Here is a 19,268-nt window from a genome sequence, read left to right as displayed (position 1 = left end):
CAGTGTCTTAAAACTACTGTAAGTTCACGGGAGTCAGAATTACACAGACTAAGATTATTAGACTGAGTCTCTCAGAGAATCTATCCCATACTGGGTCCAGGACGTGGGTTTCAGCTTCTTAGAACTAGGAAGAAATGTCTATCAAGTCTGCTTCCTCAGGGATGACTTGATAAAATAAAACTTACGAGAGACTTGTTTATAGACCAAAATGACAATTTCTTATTTTACTCTGAGTAATACTACTATCAAGCTAGCTCCAATACTCATGTTTGGCTGTTTGTATATTTTTTATGACAAATTCTATGTTAAGCTATAAAGTCTGAATCCTCTGAGAACTGTAACTGTTAACTTGAGTGACTAGGCGAAACTGGAATACAAGATAGTGGTTTCATAAGTGCTTTTTCTGGATGATGATGATAATTGATATCTCCTAAGAAATATTTCTTAGTGTTTTCATATGCGTCTCAGCTAATTATAAAGAATATTGCCTTTCTACTACCCTTTTCCTTCCAATACTTAAAATGAAAAAGATATTGGTTCTCTATAATAAAATGATTGTCATTCAGTCTTATAGGTTTAAAAACACAATTTCCTCAGATTCTTGAAAGCAGTGCTACCCTATAAAGCCAGATAGCCATTAACCAAACTCACGGACTGATATATACATTCAGAATATTATTATATCCACTATTTTAAAATGTGAACACAATACTTACAGGAATAACATACCCTTAGTATGAACCAACTGTTACATTCTTCTTCTATAGACAGAATAACAAAAGAAATCAAAATTATAAAGCTGCTGGACAAGAATGTAAGCTTTAGTGAGATGTATTAAATGTTTACTGGCACCGGAATAAAGTATCTTTATTTATCTTACACATTTGGAATAACATTAACAATGGGGCTAAATTTCAAAATACTCTAAATAACCAGCATTGGATACTGTCACAATTTCCTTTATTGAACCCTTTTTTTAAATTTTCTGCTAGGTAGACCACTCATTTCACTTTTTGATTTTTATATTCTTTAGATTGTTCATATTATTTTTCATTTAAAATTGGAACATTGTATCTACTCATTTAAAATTTTCAACTATTTTCTAACACTAATTGTGATTTAAAGTTTAATTTTCATAATACCATATATTTATTTTCTTTCTAAGGTCTTTCTGAGGAGTTCTGTGCAGTTCCATGTACTGATATATTGGGCACTATTGCCTAGTATTTAGATACACAAACGCTATATCAGTTTGCCTGGATTAAAACCCTTACTACATCATTTATTAAGTGAACTTGGGTGTTGACCTTTCTGTACTTATGTTTCCTCATTCATATAATAGGGACAACATATTATACTAGCAAAAAACAGGTAGTTCAGTTAAAGAGGCATTAACAAAGGGACTATGTATACAGATTTAATTAGGGTTCAAAAAATAAACAAGGAATGATGAGGCACAAAAATAACTAACCACATAGCTAAGTTGTTACCATCGCTATTATTGAAGGGATAAGAGAGACAAACAGTATAGTTGAAAACCAGTAAGAATGAAACTGTAAATTTGGGCCACATAGCAAAAGCTGAATTCAAGGAAGGATGCATCAATCTAAGAAATACAGTGGCTTAGTAGGAACAGGGTTGAAAAAAAATCCTGAATGTTTTCCCTTTCCTCCTACCAAGCTCAACATCATTGCCTCCCTTTGGCTGAACAAACCACTAAAAGAAGTTTAGAATGTAAACTCTTTAGCTGAGAAGGGGAGAATAGAGAATAATCAACATATCCTGTATTTGTAGCAATTTAAGAGATTGGCATGAGGAATATATGGGTTAATGTATGCAAATTTATCCATAAACTCTTTAGCTGAGGAGAGAAAAAACATTTGTATGGGTGAGGCTGGTATAATAGAATTTGTAGTACATGAAGGAAATCAGGTAAAGAGAAATACTAACTCATGGCAGGCCCTCAATTATTGGGCCTCTTTTTAATCATAGTGTATGCCTCCAATATCAATCTCTCTGCAATCTTCATTTTGTCTCCTGATGTGATAGACTTTATGAGGACTGCTATGAATTTCTTCCTGAACATCATATTTCCATGATAATAATATCATGAGTTTTGTATTAGTAGAGAACAATTGAGCTGCTGTATAAGAGACAGTAAGTCCTAAAGAATATATCTATCTATAGATATAGATATATAGATACAGATATTGATATACATATATAGACATAGATATATCATATATAAAGAGAGAAATAAATACACACTCCCCTCCCCCCCACACACACACATACAAAAACAGTCCAAAATGAGCATTCCAAGTCAGTGGACATGTCTGGTCCTTTAGGACATTTAGGCCCTCGGGTTCCTTCTATATTCTCTGTCATCCCCTGAGACGTTGCATTTGTCTGCATAACCAAAGCTCTGTCTTAGGCACTTCCATATATTTGCTTCTGGGGGGAAAAAAAAAGAGCGTGGAGGAGCATATTTATTGTTTTAAAGTGTTGATGTAGAATTGGTACCCATCACTTATATTTATATTTCATTTCTAGAAACTGTCACCTAATCTTATTGCCAAACCTCATGGACAAGGGAGGTTAGGTACTACATTGTAGCTGAGTAAGCATGTATCTATTTTTAAAAATTATTATTAAAGAATGAGAGAATAGATGTTGTTTGTCATCTCTTTGACATTACTTTCCTTCCTTGCTGCTCTTCAATGGGATAATTAATGTTATCTGAGATATGACTTTATGTGCTTCAGTTTGCTTAAAGAATGCATTTCATAAATTTCTTAGCTACTATTATTTGGCTCAAGATAATTAAGTCAAAATGGACTATAAAGGAGAATATGTTGAAAGTATTCGGAAGGTATACTAAATGTATGTTTAAGGATTTCATAAAACACACCACCCCCCACCTCCAAGAAAATAGCCTCTCTCTCTTTCCTTCCCTCTTTTTTGGCAATGGTTTTTTGCTTTGTTTTGTTCTTTTTGTATGTCATATTTATTCTTTCTCTCTCTGAAGGTCACCTATATGTACTCTACTTGAATGCACAGATTACTGATTGGCTCACTTGAATCAATTTTCTATCCTAGTTCTTGTCATTTATGTCAGCGGCTAGTACTATGTGCTCCACTACCCATTAACTTGTGATTATGGAAAATATTATATGAGAGGATGATATGCTAGTATTGTCCCTTTGACATGTTTTCTATGATAAATCAATCTAAGTTATTATTGTACATCTACTATTGTACACCTATTATTAACATCTCTAAGTGCCAACAACTGATGTAGAGGAAGGCACTTTTCTTATATGAGTTACCTTATAAGAGTTAAATAAAAGAACTCAAATCAGTATTGTAAATTTAGAGTACAAAGGTATCACCATGAGTTTCCATGGGATTTGATGGTTCTTTCAGGAGTATATACATACCTATATGAGTTGAGATTTGAACATGTTGAAGAAAAAGAGAAGGTATTCAAAGGATAGTGAATAGAACATGTAAAGACATATAAATGAAACAATTTTTATGCATAGAAAAACCAGTCCTCTTACAGCAAAAGTTCATAGAGATAAATACTAAATGAATGACAGAAACATTGTCTGGGACACTAAATATATTTACTTTGTAGAATTTTAATGCTTTCACAGCTATTTCAAAATGTCACTTTATTTCATTCTTTAAACAGCTTGTAGTTGGTTTCATATTACTCCTTTTTTATATGCTAAAAGAACAGTTTCTGAGATGTTCAAGTAGCTACCCAAACAGCTACTGAGTGACAAAACCATAACTTGAATTACACTATTGTGATTCATTTCAGTGCACTATAGCATTTACCTAACATCAAAAACTGTCTATTTTGTCTGACTTGGGTTTATTCAATCAAATATGTCCAAAAGTTCTAGGATATCTAACTGTAATTAGAGGGGTGCACTACATTCCTAATAGCTTCTTCATGTTACACCTTGCTTATGTGGGCCATGACAAGCCATTTCATGACAGGTACTTGCCAGAATATTCAAAGAGATCATCATTATATTTAATACTACATGCATATTTATAGAAATCACTGACCTACAAATGAAGCAGCTTTCCATTTTTAATTATTATTTATTGTTTTGAATTTTCTGTATCAGTGTTGAATTTCCTTCACTAAGGAATTTTTTAGATAAAGATGAATCTCCCCTTTTTTAAGACTCCAGATTTAATTAATTTAAATAATTTATAAAGTATTATTAATAAAGGATAATAATTTATCATTTAATAATAATTTTTATTAAATAATATTTATTATTCTTAAAAATAATAATAATTATTATTTTTAAAACCTACAAAATTTAACCTTTCACTAGAGTTTAGAAAGAGTGGAAGGCCTTATATAAACAAACTTAACATTTTAAAAACAGTACATTTATTTAAGGCATCTGCTTCTCTTCTGTTTCAGTTGTATTTCATTTTAGAAAGATAGTGGTTTTTGAAAGTTAAAAGCTTGTTTTAAAAAATTAAAAGAAAAATCCATATTTATAAGAGCATTAAAATGAACTGTATCCTGTACCTTGCTTTTAATGGTTTATTAATATATACTTCACAGAGCAAATACAACAAAGCATGAATTACTCTTCTGTGTTTATTATTTTTATTCTTTAACATAAATTAAGCATACTCAATTGTGCAGAGTGCTATATAGAATGAATAAAGCTAGACTGATGATTAGCCTAGACCTGAATTCACAGTAGATACTCAGTAAATAAGTGTGAGTTGGCCTCCGAGTTTTCTGCTAATGGTTAAAGTAGGCTATTAATGTTTGAGCAGGATCGTGGAAGAAAACTCAAGAGTTGTTGTAAAAAATATATATAACATTATTCACAGATTATATGGCATAACCCTCTTCATTCTCAGAGGATTAAAACCAGTATAATAAATTCTAAATCCACATTTCCAAATTGCTTATAAAACTTTTGATTCTGGTTCCTTTCCTTTTATAAACAAGACCCAGTTAGCTCACATAAAAGATACAGAGCTTCTTCAGCAGAACACAATGGAAGCCCACCCTCTTTTGCACATTGGATTCTACATGGACTAAGAAATGGTAGGGTCATCACTGGTCTACTTATTAACCACTTGCCAACTGTGAACTATGTGTCTTTGGGCATCTTATTTAATCTCCAAAATCAGTTTTTCCATTTGCATTAAAAAGTGATAATAAGTAACTCTTCCAGACGTGCATGAATTAAATGATATGTATTGGGTAGTATCTCATAGAATAGGCATTTAGTAAGTATTTACTTAGTTTTGGGAAAGAAAAAAAAAAACGGATTTCTATAATGAAGAAATAGTACAATGGTTCCACAGAATTCAAAATGGAAGTACCGTATGATCCAGCAATCCCTTTTGTGGGTTCTATTTCTAAAGAAAATGAAATCATTCTCTTGAAGAGATATCTGCACTGCTATGTTTATTGAAGCATTATTTACCACAGCCAAAAAAGACAAGCTACGTGTCCATCAATGGACAAATGGATAAATATGTGGTATAAACCATATACACACAAACACACAAACAGAAATATTATTCAGCCATGAGAAAGAACAAAACCCTGTCATTTCTAACAACATAGATGAAATTTATTTACTTGGGCATTATGTTAAATAAAATAAGTTGGACAGAGAAAGATAAACACTAAATGATATGACTTACATGTGGAATCCTAAAAACAAAAAAAAACCAGTCTAAATCACAGAAACAGGAGAAAAGTAGTTGCCACGGTCTGACAGGTGGGAGAAATAGGGAGAGGTTGCTGAAAAGGAACATATTTTCAGCTATAAGATGAATAAGGTCTGAGGATCCAATGTATAACATGGTAATTATAATTGATAATACTATACTATACACTGAGTAGAACTTACATATTCTCGCCAAACAAAATTAATAACAAAAATATATATTAATACATGTGAGATGATGGTTAATTAATTAGATCTTTCAAATGTATATGTATATCAAATCATAATGTATGTTTTAATGTCTTATACCTTGATTTATCAATTATAAGTCAATATTTTTTTAAAAAAATCCAACAAAAAACCCTCAGTGAGATATTAGTTATTTAGGACTTCTTTTTCTCTCAGCAAGGTTTTATAAATTTTAGAGTTCAAGTCTTAGTTTTTTAGTTATTGTGATTCCTATATATGTATTTTTTGTTATTTCATAGAATTGTATTCTTGATTTCAGTTTTGGGTTGTCATAGCTCATATACAGAAACATATTGATTTTTTATATATTGATGTTACATGCTGTGACCTTACCCTCTTATTTGTTCTAATGTTTATGTGATTGTGTATATTCCTTAGGATTTCCTACATAGAATATTTTGTTGCTCGAGCATGTGGATAGTTTGACTTCTTTTTCCACAATCTGGTTATATTTGTTTTATAGCTTAATTTTAGGGGTAGAATTTCCAGTACTATGTTGAATAAAAGAGGTGAGAGCAGACTTTGTCTCTTTCCTGATATTAAGGGGAAAGCACTCAATTTTTCACTATTAAGTACAATATTCACTGTAGATTTGTTATAGATACCCTTTTTTAAGGTTTAGAAAAATTCTATTTCATGTTTAAGAGGTTTTATCATGATGGGTTTTGAACATTGTCAAATCTTTTACCGCATCTATAGATGTATATGATTCATACTTATATAATTGATGATTTCTGTAATGTATTACACTGATTCTGGTTTAAGCAAAATCTCACCTGAATTTATTCATACTAAATACTAATACTTTAAAATATGTTGTTAAATTTGGGTTTCTAATATTTTGTTGATGACTTTGTATCTATATTTATAAGGGACAGTGATCTATAGTTTATCTTTCTTGTGATAGCTGTAGTTGGCTTTGATACAAGGTAATACTGGTCTTATAGAATGCTTTGAGACATAGCTTTCTCCTGCATTGTGTGTAAGATTTGGTGAGTATAGGTATTTTTCTCCTTTAAATATTTAATAAAATTTACCAGTGAAGCCATCTGGATCTGAGCTTTTCTATGGGAAGGTTTTATTATAAATTCAATTTTTTCATTTGTTATATCTATTTAGATTTCATATTTCTTCTTGAGTCAGTTTTGGTAATATGAGACATACTAGAATTAGACCATATCATCTAAGTTACTTAATTTACTGGCAAAATGTTTTGCTTAGCATTTTCTTATAATGTATATAAGTATTACTTATAATACTTAGCAATGAATGATCCATTCATTTTTCTGTTTTTGTATTTCCTATAAAAAAAATTCTGCTCTAGAGGAGAAAAAATGACATACATGATAGAGGCTCTGTTTATCCCTCTGGCAACCAAAACAAAGTTGTGACAGAAACAAAGAGCAAACAGTGAGGAAAATAGCCTGGAATCTAGATGAACAAGCCATACAACTAGGAAAAAATCTAAGAAATAACCCTGCAAAGGTAGAAAATGGGACAGGGCGAGGATGTGAGTCTGTCCAGAAGCTGTGTGGGACAGAAGACATAGCAGGGGCAGTCAGCACCTGCAGATGCCTCTTAAAAGGGCCATGTCCTTCAGTGGACTTTTGTGGTGATGGACCTGCTCACTCTGAGCACCAGTGACCATTCGGCTAATGCAGGGGGCAACAAGGACTTATAGCGGGACACTGAGTTGTTGGAGTGAGGGCCAAGGAGAGACTCACTCTCTACTAAGTGCCTATGGTATCCATTGTTCCTCTGTTGAGCCCTCCCCCTTCCCTGTGTGGACACAGGCACCACCATAGCTGAGACATCATCAAATTGGATAATAGAAGTCGCTCCACCCAGTAGATTCCATAAAACTCTACCTCCCCAACTCGTGGTCCCACCCAAGCCACTTCCAGGTGTGTCATTGCTTAGTCAGGTGTCCCTTGCTGAGCAGTGACTAGACTCACACTGGTGGTAGCTGGTCTCAGTTTCTGGTGTGGATTTTTGAGGCAACTATAAGCACAGCACCTATGGATTGCTTGCTGAATCTTAACAGGTGGCCCAAGAGGGACACAGGCTGGGGCTAAATTTGTCCTGCAGCTGAACCCCTCTTAGGACTGTGCCACCAGACCCCTACCACACAAAGCTGCACTAATAAGACTGGGAGACTTAAGAGCTTTGCTTAGTGCATAGAAACAGACATAGAAAGGCAGCCAAGGCAGGAAGACAAAGAAGCAGAAACAATATGAAACAGAACAGAGATCTAGAAATAATGGAGTCAAACAATCTAACAGATGCAAAGTTCAAAACACTAGTTATAAAGATACTCAATGAATTTATGGGAAGTGTAGGTGAATTCAATGAGAACTTTAACAAAGAGATAAAAAACATAAAAATTAAATGGAAATTATAAAAGGGAACCAGTCAGAAATAAAGAACATATTATCTGAGAAGTATATTAAATGAAATAAACAAAGTGAATAATGAAGAGGCTTAAATGACTTATACAGAGGATGGGAAAGCCAAGGATGCTCAATTAGAATGGCAAGAAAAAAGAAGCTAAAACTGTAATAATAATTTAAGGAGCCCATGGGACACCATTAAATGTAAAAATTTTCATGTCATAGGGGTACTGGAAAAAAGTTGAAGAGCTATTTGAAGAAATAATAATGATGGAAAACTTTCCTAACTTGGTGAAAGAAAAAGATATAAAACCCCCGGAAGCTGAGAGTACTAAAAACCAGGAACCCAAAGAGGACCACATCAAGACACATCATGATTAAAATGCCAAAGGTTAAGTACAAAGAGAGAATCTTAAAAGCAGCAAGAAAAAAGCAGTTAGTTACCTACAAGAGAGCACCCATAAGACTGACAGTTGATTTCTCAAAAGAAACTATACAGGACAGAAGGATTTGGCACAAAATATTCGACGTGATGAAAACCCAGGATCTACAACCGAGAATACTTTATCCAGAAAAGCTATCATTTAGAATTGAAAGACAGATAAAGAGCTTCTCAGACAAAAATGAGCTAAAGGAATTTATCAACACGAAGTCAGTATTACAGGAAATATCAGAGGGACTTCTTTAAGAAGAAAAGACATGTATCAAAAACAGTAATAAAGAATGGTTATAACTACATTCCTATCAACAAGTACCTCAAATAGAAAAGAACTACGTGCTCCAACCAAAAGACAGAGTGGCTGAATGAATAAGAAAACAAGCCCCCTACATATGCTGCCTACAAGACACTAAAAGGAAGATGAAAAAGATATTGCCTTGATGGACCTAGAGGGTATTGCGCTGAATGAAATGGGTTGGATAGAGAAAGACAAATATAGCATGATTTCATTTACATGTGGAATCTAAGGAACAAAATCAACAACAACAAAAGCAGAAATAAACTCATAGATACAGAGAATATTTTGAGAGATAGTAGATGGGAAGGGGTTTGGGGGGGACCAAAAAAGGGCAAAGAGATTAAGAGATATAAAGAGATAGTTCCAGAATAGATATGGAGATGTAGAATGTAGCATGGGGAAGATGGTTAATAATGTTGCAATAAATATGTAATATGGAAGAGGGGTACTAGATTTAGTGGAGTAATAACTTTGTGAGTTATGTGGATCTCTGATCACTATGCTATACAACTGAAATTAGTATATTATTGTATGCCAACTATAATTGAAAAAAAAAACATTGAGTTGTATAATGTAAATACAAGCAACTAAGTATCTATTATATTTCAATAAAGACAGAAAAAAAATTCTACTCTAAAATTTATTATTCTCTTCTTTTTGCCTGCCTGCAAAAAAGATCGCCCATATTCTTTTAGATTTTAAAGATGAATTTTTAAAAAAGTGAATTCTTAAATTTGTAAATTTTCTTCTTTTCTAATGTAGGTTTTTTAATTTTTAAATTTCCTCTGAGCACCAATTTAGCTACATACATCCCATAAAATTTGGTATGTCTTTATTTTCATCCAAAACTTATTTTCTAATTTCCCTTGTAAATGTTTCTCATGATTTTTGTCATTTAAATTTCTAAATGCTAAAATTTAAAATTTAACTTTTTAACATTAAAATATTTGTGCATTTACCAAATTTTCTTTTGTTGATGTTTCTAATTTAACTTCATCTTATTAGAGAATACATATTCTAAGTTTTTAATACTTTAAAATTTTTGAATACTTACTTTATGGCCAAGAAAATGATGTTCTTTGGAGAATATTCTATATGAAAAGGATAGAATTTTACACTTACTAGACTCTGGAGCCAAAAAAAATTCTCTTAAGTTTACTCTGTATGCCTAATTTACTCTGTAAAACTAGAGTGTTTGTGAGGATTATCAGTACTATTAAAAATTGCTTTATATCAGCTCATCAATTAGATTTAGGAATATAACATTTATAAATTAAAACAAAACTGTTAAGGTATAACTTTTTTTTTTATGTCAGCACCATAGAACCAGTTTGAACCATAATATCAAAAGGATTACCTATTTGAAAGGATATTAGATTTTCTTATAAATTAAATTCCCAGTGGAATTTATTTATATCACATGTAGAATGAACAAATTTTATGTACTCAATTGGCTAAAAGAAGTTGTCAGGAGATAAAATTCATCACTAAACGTCTGTGAATTAAAATGGCATTTTGTCTATATAGACTGTCCTTAATATATAGATAAAAATATGGACTGATCAATAGAAAATAAAATGTTTCACTAACTCAGAAAAAATTATTTTAAGCAATTTCGTATAGAAGTTAAATATTCAGCTTTGTATTACTGCCCATGTTTAAAATCTATCTTTACTCTAAATAGATAAGTAATTTATTAACATCTTGTATTCTCAAATAGGAATTATAATAGTACCTACTTCATAAGACTTCTGTTAAGGTAAAGATAGATGTTTGAAAGAGTAAAACTCCTCCCAAGCTAGTTGCTTCCATTATTATTGTGATATTATACTATTATGATACTGTTATTGGGATATTCCTGTCTCTGACTTTAGCTGTAGAGAATGCATAAATGATTTTTTTGCAAACTTAAAATCATAGGGCAAAAATTATGTAAGAAATAACTACCTTCAAGGGAGACTTGTCACTTCTTTTAAAATGAAGTATGGAATATGACAACACAGTTAATTCCAATGGAAATGTATCATGTTTATTATATTGTAACTGATATAATCTTACTGGCCATCAGTAAGTTAAAAATTTAACTCTGGTTATAGGACTTCCATAACAAGTAAATAATCTCAATTTCTTCAACTTTTTGAGACAGATTTACATCTTTCGAGTTTATTATGATTGGGCAATTAAAATATTAGAAAATGAGCTCTTGAGAAACCAGCAAAGACACAGAAAGATACAATAACTTTTTTGTGTTGACTTTGTTTTACTATTAAGCACAACATATTTGTTTTACTTGCAATATAAATACTGTTTAAAAAAAATAAAACTAAGCAAATGAAACAAACGTTTATAGAAGTCATTCTAGACTTTACTACTTACAGCAGAAGTGTTATTTGTAAAGAGGTATTTCCACTGCTATTTGTCTTTAGCAATTTTGACTGTACCAAGGATACAATAAAATGCCTCATGATAGAAAGAATACATATAGTATCTTAAAAATATCAAAGCACTCCAAGCTCTTAAGTTCTTAGCACTATGCCAAGCACAGAGGACATATTAATGAAAAACTAAGTGTAGAAGATTGATAAATAATTATAGCGCAGTGTGTCAGAGAAAGAATGTGGTAGGCTGAATAATGGCCCCCAAAGATATTCATATCCTAATCATCAGAATTTGGGAATGTTACATTAAATGGCAAAAGAGATTTTGCAGTTTTGATTGAGGATCTTGAAATCAGAGGATATTTTTGTATTATCTAGGTAGATCCAACGTAATCATGTGGGTCTTAACAAGAGGCAGACACAAAAAAATTTGACATAGAAGACATTGTGATTACTGAAGCAAGAAGCTATATTGCTTGCTTTCCATATTAGAGGAAGGGGTCATGAGAATGTAAGAATACAGCATTCTTCCCTAGAGCCTCCAGAGGGAACCAGACACTACTGACACCTTGATTTCAACCCAGTGAAATTTATTTTGGACTTTTGACCTCCAAAACTATAATAGAATAAATGTATACTGTATTATCAATTTTATACTAACTTGATATGACAGCCATAGGAAACACAGTCACGTAGTGTTTAACAGTAGGATATGTTCTGAGAAACTAGTCATTAGGTGATTTCATAGTTTTGTGTGTATCGTAGAATGTACATACACAAACCTAGATGATATAGCATACTACTGCAATTGTATGTACTATACTTTCATATGAGTGGCATCACAGTGGGTTTGTTTACGCCAGCATCACCACAAACATGTGAGTAATGCATTGTACATTACCATCTTATGGGATTTGTGGTCCATCATTAGCTGAAACATCATTATGCTGCACGTGACTGTACTCAAGATGAGAACATATATAGTATTTTCAAATCTCTTTTCCAATGCTCTTTTACTATACTAAAGCGGGCTACCTCTATTCTAATTTTAGACAAGTATAGAAAAATAAAGGTGTTGGCCATCTGGCTCACCAAGAACTTTATTGCTTTACAAAAAGCTGACAAAACTATTGGCTCATTTGACCCTTAGAATCATAGGAAGGTGACATAACACCATGAAAATGGAATTTGGAAATACAGAGATCTGTTTGCAAACACACACTATTTTATGGAATGACCATGCTGCGTTGGTTAGCCTCTTTGACTTATTTGTAAAATGGAATACCTATATTATCAAGTTATTCTCAGAATTAAGGTAAGTCTAATATTGTAACTCTTATATGTGCTAAATGCTCAGAACCTATTTAACTTTCAATAATCTATAGCTGTATATAAGGTAAATGAGAAATATGTTATTGACAAGCTCATTTAATGATTGAGGAACCTGCAGTTCAGAGACTAATTGTGGCATGGATAGTGTACAGCAGGGCTGGGGCTGGAATCCAGATCTTCTGAGGAGAATTTCATAAAATCATCTGTCACTAACTTATGAGCCTAACTTTTAACTAAAGAAAGTTACAAAGAAAGGGATTCTTCTTCAGATAAAACTTTCAAGCAGAAAAAGAGATAAATTAAATGAATTTCTTATAGTCTTTGAAACCAGTTATAATCAGAATTCATATTTAAGAGAGGCTTTTATTGTGAAGGGAAAGAGTTCAGATGAATGAACCACATCTTAGATCTCAATTCAAGGTTAAATATACAGAGAGAGTAGCTACAGAAAGGGCAGTTTATTCTGATTCAGGTCATTTGTTTATTTGTTTATCATAGGATACCTACAACTGCTTTAATGAAATATTAAGATTCTAATATTTAGAGTTATTTCAATTATTCCTTGTTGATTAGGATGTTATATTAGCCAAAAGGTGAAGAGTTTATGAATTTTAGCAAAATTTCTTTTGTGATCTTTCTTTTGTGCAATTGGTTTAGTTAAACTTTATGAAGATCTACAAATTTCTCTGCTGCAGGGTTGGAATGAAGTCACTGATGCTGTGAGCTGTAATAAATTCTTCATAATACCAAACCACTCTCTTCTGCTGTACTGAAAGTCTCTAATACAGGAAAAATAACATTTCTTCTGGGAAGTCTTTTAGTTAATTGCCCTTTAGCACATAAAATTATATATCCATATGCTCTCCATGAGTTTTAATTAAAATACAAATATGAGAGTTAATTCTAATACATTCACCTTGGGCATACTTTATTTAGGACACCTCTCAGGGTGAACCGATTTAGAAGTACTTAATTTTTATTTTTATTTCCTAAAATAATTGCATTTTAAGATATATAGCTGAAGTTTTAACAAATGATTACTGTGTTAATATTACTACCTCATTGTTGACTTAAAAACAAAACAATTCTAATGCATGTTTTTCATAATAGATAATGTTTTCATGTAAGTCATTAAAAACTGTACGTTATGATTTTGTTTGCTACTACATCTGAAAGGGTCGAAAGTTTATTCCCACACAGAACATACAGAGTTGTTAAATAAACACACAGAGTTGAAGCACTGAAACATGAATAAGCTTCAAATCATCTTCTACACATTGGTAAGACAGTGAGTGGTGCTCTCTTAACCATGGGAGAGGTGTCCTAAAAAGCCCAATGAATGCTTGAAATCATGGATAGTACAAAACCCTATATATACTGTGTGTTTTCCTATACATACATATCTAAAATAATTATATTATAAATTATATAAAACAAGTGAATAAAAACAATAACTAATAATAAACTAAAACAATATACTGTAATAAAAGTTATGTAAATATGGTCACTCATTTCAGAGGATGAAGTCTTTGTATAGGCCCTAAGATTTCTGGTGCAACACGCTGCTGTTAATCAAAACATCTTTTTTATTCATATCTTCCACCTACATACTTAATGCCTTTTCAGTCTTAACTAAGCACTTACCACACACTGTGGTGTGACTTTTACAGTTTGAGGTGCAACAGCAAAACTAGCATAAATTCCTTTTTCCTTTTTCACTATTTCAAGGATAGATTTGTTCGTAATTATCATTGATTTTAACAACCTCAGAATAATTTTTTTCTTTCTTATTAAGTCTAGAAGTGTTACTTTTTCACTTAAAGGAAGTACTTTATGGCTTCTCTTTGGCATATCTGGATTGCCAGCATCACTACTCTTGCACTTTCAGGCAAAAATTAAGTAAAATAAGGGTTATATGTACACAAGCACTATGATGCTGTGACAGATAACTACTAAGTAGCTAATGGACAGGGAGTGTCTGCAGAGCAGATATGCAGGACAAAGGGAGGATTTTATCCAGCAGGACTGAATGGTCAGTGTGAGATTTCATCACACCACTCAGAACAGCACACAATTTAAAACTTATGAATTGTTTATTTCTAGAATTTTTCATTAAATATTTTCAGACAGTAGTTGACTATGGGTAACTGAAACCATGGAACATAAAACAGTTATTATTACTGTTGAAACAAAATTATTTTTAGCAATAGAGGATAGCTGAGGGTTAAAAAATTGCCTATGGCTGCAAGTAGAGTGAATAAAAACCGTTAAAAGCTGGATCATTATCTCAGTACTATGGAAAACATTGTATCTTAAAGTAGCCTTTATCAATTTATAATAAGCTTTTTTTCTCCCAAAAAGTAGTCTGCCTTAGGTTTCAAAATATTTGTCAAAATATGCTGAACAGTACTTCCTTTCAACCTCCAAACTGATGTTGTAAAGTTTACTTTTTATTTCAAGAGAACTTAACAACAGAATTTGATCTCTATTTAATTCACTTTGGATAGGTGTTTCCATGAGTCTACAACATGAAAGGAAGCAAGTTTGCCATCTTAAAAAAAAAAAAAACAAAAAAACTAGTGCTAATAACATTTTCACAGGAGCCAACCTTGGAAAAATAGTATTTGTTATCACAAAAATTCAGTAAACAGTAATTGGCCACAGAGGCATGTGATTGCCCAAAGAAAAGTCTATGACCAACATAATACTAGTATTGGTGAGCTTAATTTATAGGTAGTTACTTCTGAGGGTCTTGACTTACCCAAAAGTTCTTAAAATATTAAAAGTGGTCACTTTAAGTAAACTAAAGACAACACCTAATAGGTAGATTTATACTATTTGTATCACTTTAGAAAAGGTCTCATTAATCTATTTTTTATCCTTTGCATTTTATAAGTATTCATATCAATAATAAATGACTTTGTGTATCTTCAGAAGCTATAATTAATAGTAATTCTTTTGTGACAAACATAGTGGACTTCAACATACCATTTTTTCTCATAATTTTTTCTTGCAATATTAAAAAAAATGAGCCATTAATTACAATTTTAAAGAAACCATTTTTGATGAACAATTCAGTTTTATCTATCCTACAAAATTCAACATCCTCTTTAATTAAACATTTTTATGAGTCTATAATAAGGAATTAGACTGTTTTATCTTTTATTTCCTGTATTTACCCTTTGACAGGGGTGCTAATGAGCAACAAATTGGTGCTAAAGACAAGCCTCAGGAGGGAGGAAGCACTCATCAGATAGGCTTGGAAAATTTATCACCAGTGTAATCTGTCCCTAAATAAAAGATGCTGCTTATTCCAAGTCAAAATTTTTTTGCTCCACGTGGAATTACATATATGTAGGTGGCTAGGGTCATATTTTTCAGAATGTTTTAGAGGTTGTTCATCACTAAGATGAGAGAGAGAGAGGAAAAGAAGCAAAAATATTGCTATTGTTTCACCTAGGGAGTTTTCAAGGAGAGAAATCATCACAATTCTTGCTATGAACATATCCCAAAATGTCTCACATAGGTTTGGGCTATTATCTTTGTTATATTAAAATTGGAATATATAATCAATATTAAGTTGTTTTACACTTGAACCTGGATCATCTCTAGGGAAATTTGGGCATTAAGATCTATTTTGTGCTGCTAGCTCTCATTTCTATGTTCTCTCCATCATTTTACACATTGTATGAACCCATTTTCTCTCCTTCCAGGGATTTATAATCCTTGTGTTTTAATTCTGCCATGTTTTCCCTTCCCCTGTATCTATTATCAAATCCTGACCTCCCCGTAGCATCTCTTATCAGTCATCTATATTCAAAGCAATGTATTAAGTCTTCCAGTGGTTTTTAACATTGTCTAATTGTAACATAAAATGTTAATCTTCATTAAAATATTTACAGTTATAAGTGTGCATGTAACAGAGTTGTGGAGGCTGGTGCTGTTGTGGGCTAAAATTGTGTCCCCCCAACCTTTAAATTTATGTGTTAAAGTCTTAACCCCCAGTACCTGTGTGTGATTGTATTTGGAGATGGGGTCTTTACATGAGCCTATTGGGATTGGCCCGAATCTAATATAACAGGTCTTGTGAGAATAGGAAGATGTTGTTAAGACACAAGGAGACAGCCACCTACAAGGTAAGGACAGGTGCCAGGAAGAGATCCTTCCCCACGACTCTCAGAAGCCAACCCTTCTGACACCTTGATATTGGACTTCTGGCCTGCAGAACTGCGATGATATATCTCTATTGTTTAAGTTGCCCCATCTTTGGTACTTTATTATGGCAGTCCTGTCAAAATAATAAAAAATTCCTATTTCAATATTCCTAAATACACATCATAAAGTTCACTGCCCAGTATGTCTTTAAGTTACAGTAAAATCTCTTCAGGGAGACAGTAGACTATCCTTGGATATGTAAGATCCCATGAAATGAAAGTCAATAAATATATATTTATTTAGTGTCAACTATCTAAAAAACTTTGAACGACACCATAAAGAACACAAAATCCCTTCTCTCAAGAAACATACAACCAAATGAGGAAGACAAACATACAATTCATTCATTTATTCCTAAATATGTGTAATTTTAGAACTATGTTAATGGCAGATTTACTGCAAAGCAGATCAAAGCTATCTTAGAAGTATAGTTAAGGTAAAGGGATTGGAAAAAAGATTAATTTCAATGGGATATATTGGGATCATCTTTCTAGAAGGAATAGCTAAATTTAACCTTATAAAAATTTTTCCACTTCCTAAGCTGAGTGGAGGGTGTGATAGATAAAAACAAACAAACAAACAAACAAACAAAAATCTTGTAATAAATTTTAGATTTTAGATTAAGCAGGGTATGTTCAAGGAACAAAATAGGAACAGTCATAAGGGAAACGATGAAGAAATAAAAATTAATAGCAATTTAGGATAATTAAATTAAACTTATTAGGAATAACACAGAACATAAAACAGTGAATAACATACTAAAGAGATGAAATGCTATTCAGAACTAAATACTAAACAATAATACTTTTATAGACAATGTTTTTTAAATTTCATGTAAGTTGCTTATAAAAACAATTTTTTACTTTTTACATATAAAATAAAACCCAAGTTAAAGCTATTTACTAGCTTTGCAATGCAGTATGAAGGCAAGTTTTATATACCAAGATTGGAAGTCTTCTACATAGAAATTATAATTCTGCTATCTGATGATACAAAAGAATATTTGGGGTAAAATTAGCATGTTTATAGTAATTTCATTTGTAGGAAAGTTTCTTTACTATCTTTTTGTATGCTCTGTGATTATAGCTTCAGTAACTTTAATAAGCCACTTATTACAGTTTTAAAGGAACTAAAATTTACATAACAGAGATATACCTAAAATTTACATAATCGGGATAAACCTAATTTTGGTAGAGGCTTTTATTTTTGTTGGATAAATTTCCCTGTATATCCTGAAGCCTTACTAGAAAAGAACTACATTCAGTTAAAGCAAGGCAATAACCAAGGCTAGTTTAGTCACCTTATGTTTGGCATACATTATGCTAAGTAATTAGATTCTAATTAAAACTATTTGTTCAGACTTGGTAATTACCAAATCTTCAAATTTAGATTGGCCTTCTGATCACCAAACCTTGAAAAAAATAATGTAACAAAATGTCAATGTCATGAGAGGAAAAGAGAGGTTACATTATTCTTTGGAGAAAGAATAAAAGACATTATTGGGACAATTGATCAAATTGTGCTATGGATAATGATTTAGTTGAAAGAAATGTATCAATGTTAAATTAATTTTCTAAATTGATCATTGTAATGAGGTTGGATAAGACACTATCCTGATTCTTGGGAAATACCATCTGAATGCATGACTCTTGTATCAAAAGGTGACTTGTGCAATGTACATTCAAACGCAAAAGGAGGGAGTGTGGACTAGGAGAAGGGACTGAGAGAGAGGGATGTGGCAAAATGTTAAAAACTGATAAATTTTCTTGATAAAGGGTATCTAGGAATTCTTTATTATTCTGGCAAAATTTCTCTAAATCTAGAATTACATCAGTAATGAAAACACAGTTATGAAAATGGCAGTATCCACAATTAGATAAAATAGAAAATGCATACCTCATTTGTCTTTCTTTTGGGACTGTTTATTTTACTCTGATCTGGCATAACATTTTGACCATTTTAAATCTATTGACTGACAGCTTTAAGAACAAATCTTGTAAATAGAAAGAAATGCTTTTACAATTTTCTCAAGGAGACTGTGTAAACTTGTTTTCAACCAAAGACTCAGATTAAAGTTTTAAGAAGCTTTAATATTTGTTGTATTTTTTTTGCCGGGGGAGGGGGCAGGGCAAATATTTGGAATTGCGTACCTTCTTAGTTTTTAAAAAGTAACAGACAACAACAAAAACAAGCCCAAACTCTTATGGTGCTTACTTTGTATTTATTATTTTAAAA

The sequence above is a fragment of the Pteropus medius genome, unplaced genomic scaffold (assembly GCF_902729225.1).
Source record: "Pteropus medius unplaced genomic scaffold, Ma_sr-lr_union100, whole genome shotgun sequence".
Lineage (NCBI taxonomy): Eukaryota > Metazoa > Chordata > Mammalia > Chiroptera > Pteropodidae > Pteropus > Pteropus medius.
This window is presented reverse-complemented; position numbering follows the sequence as displayed.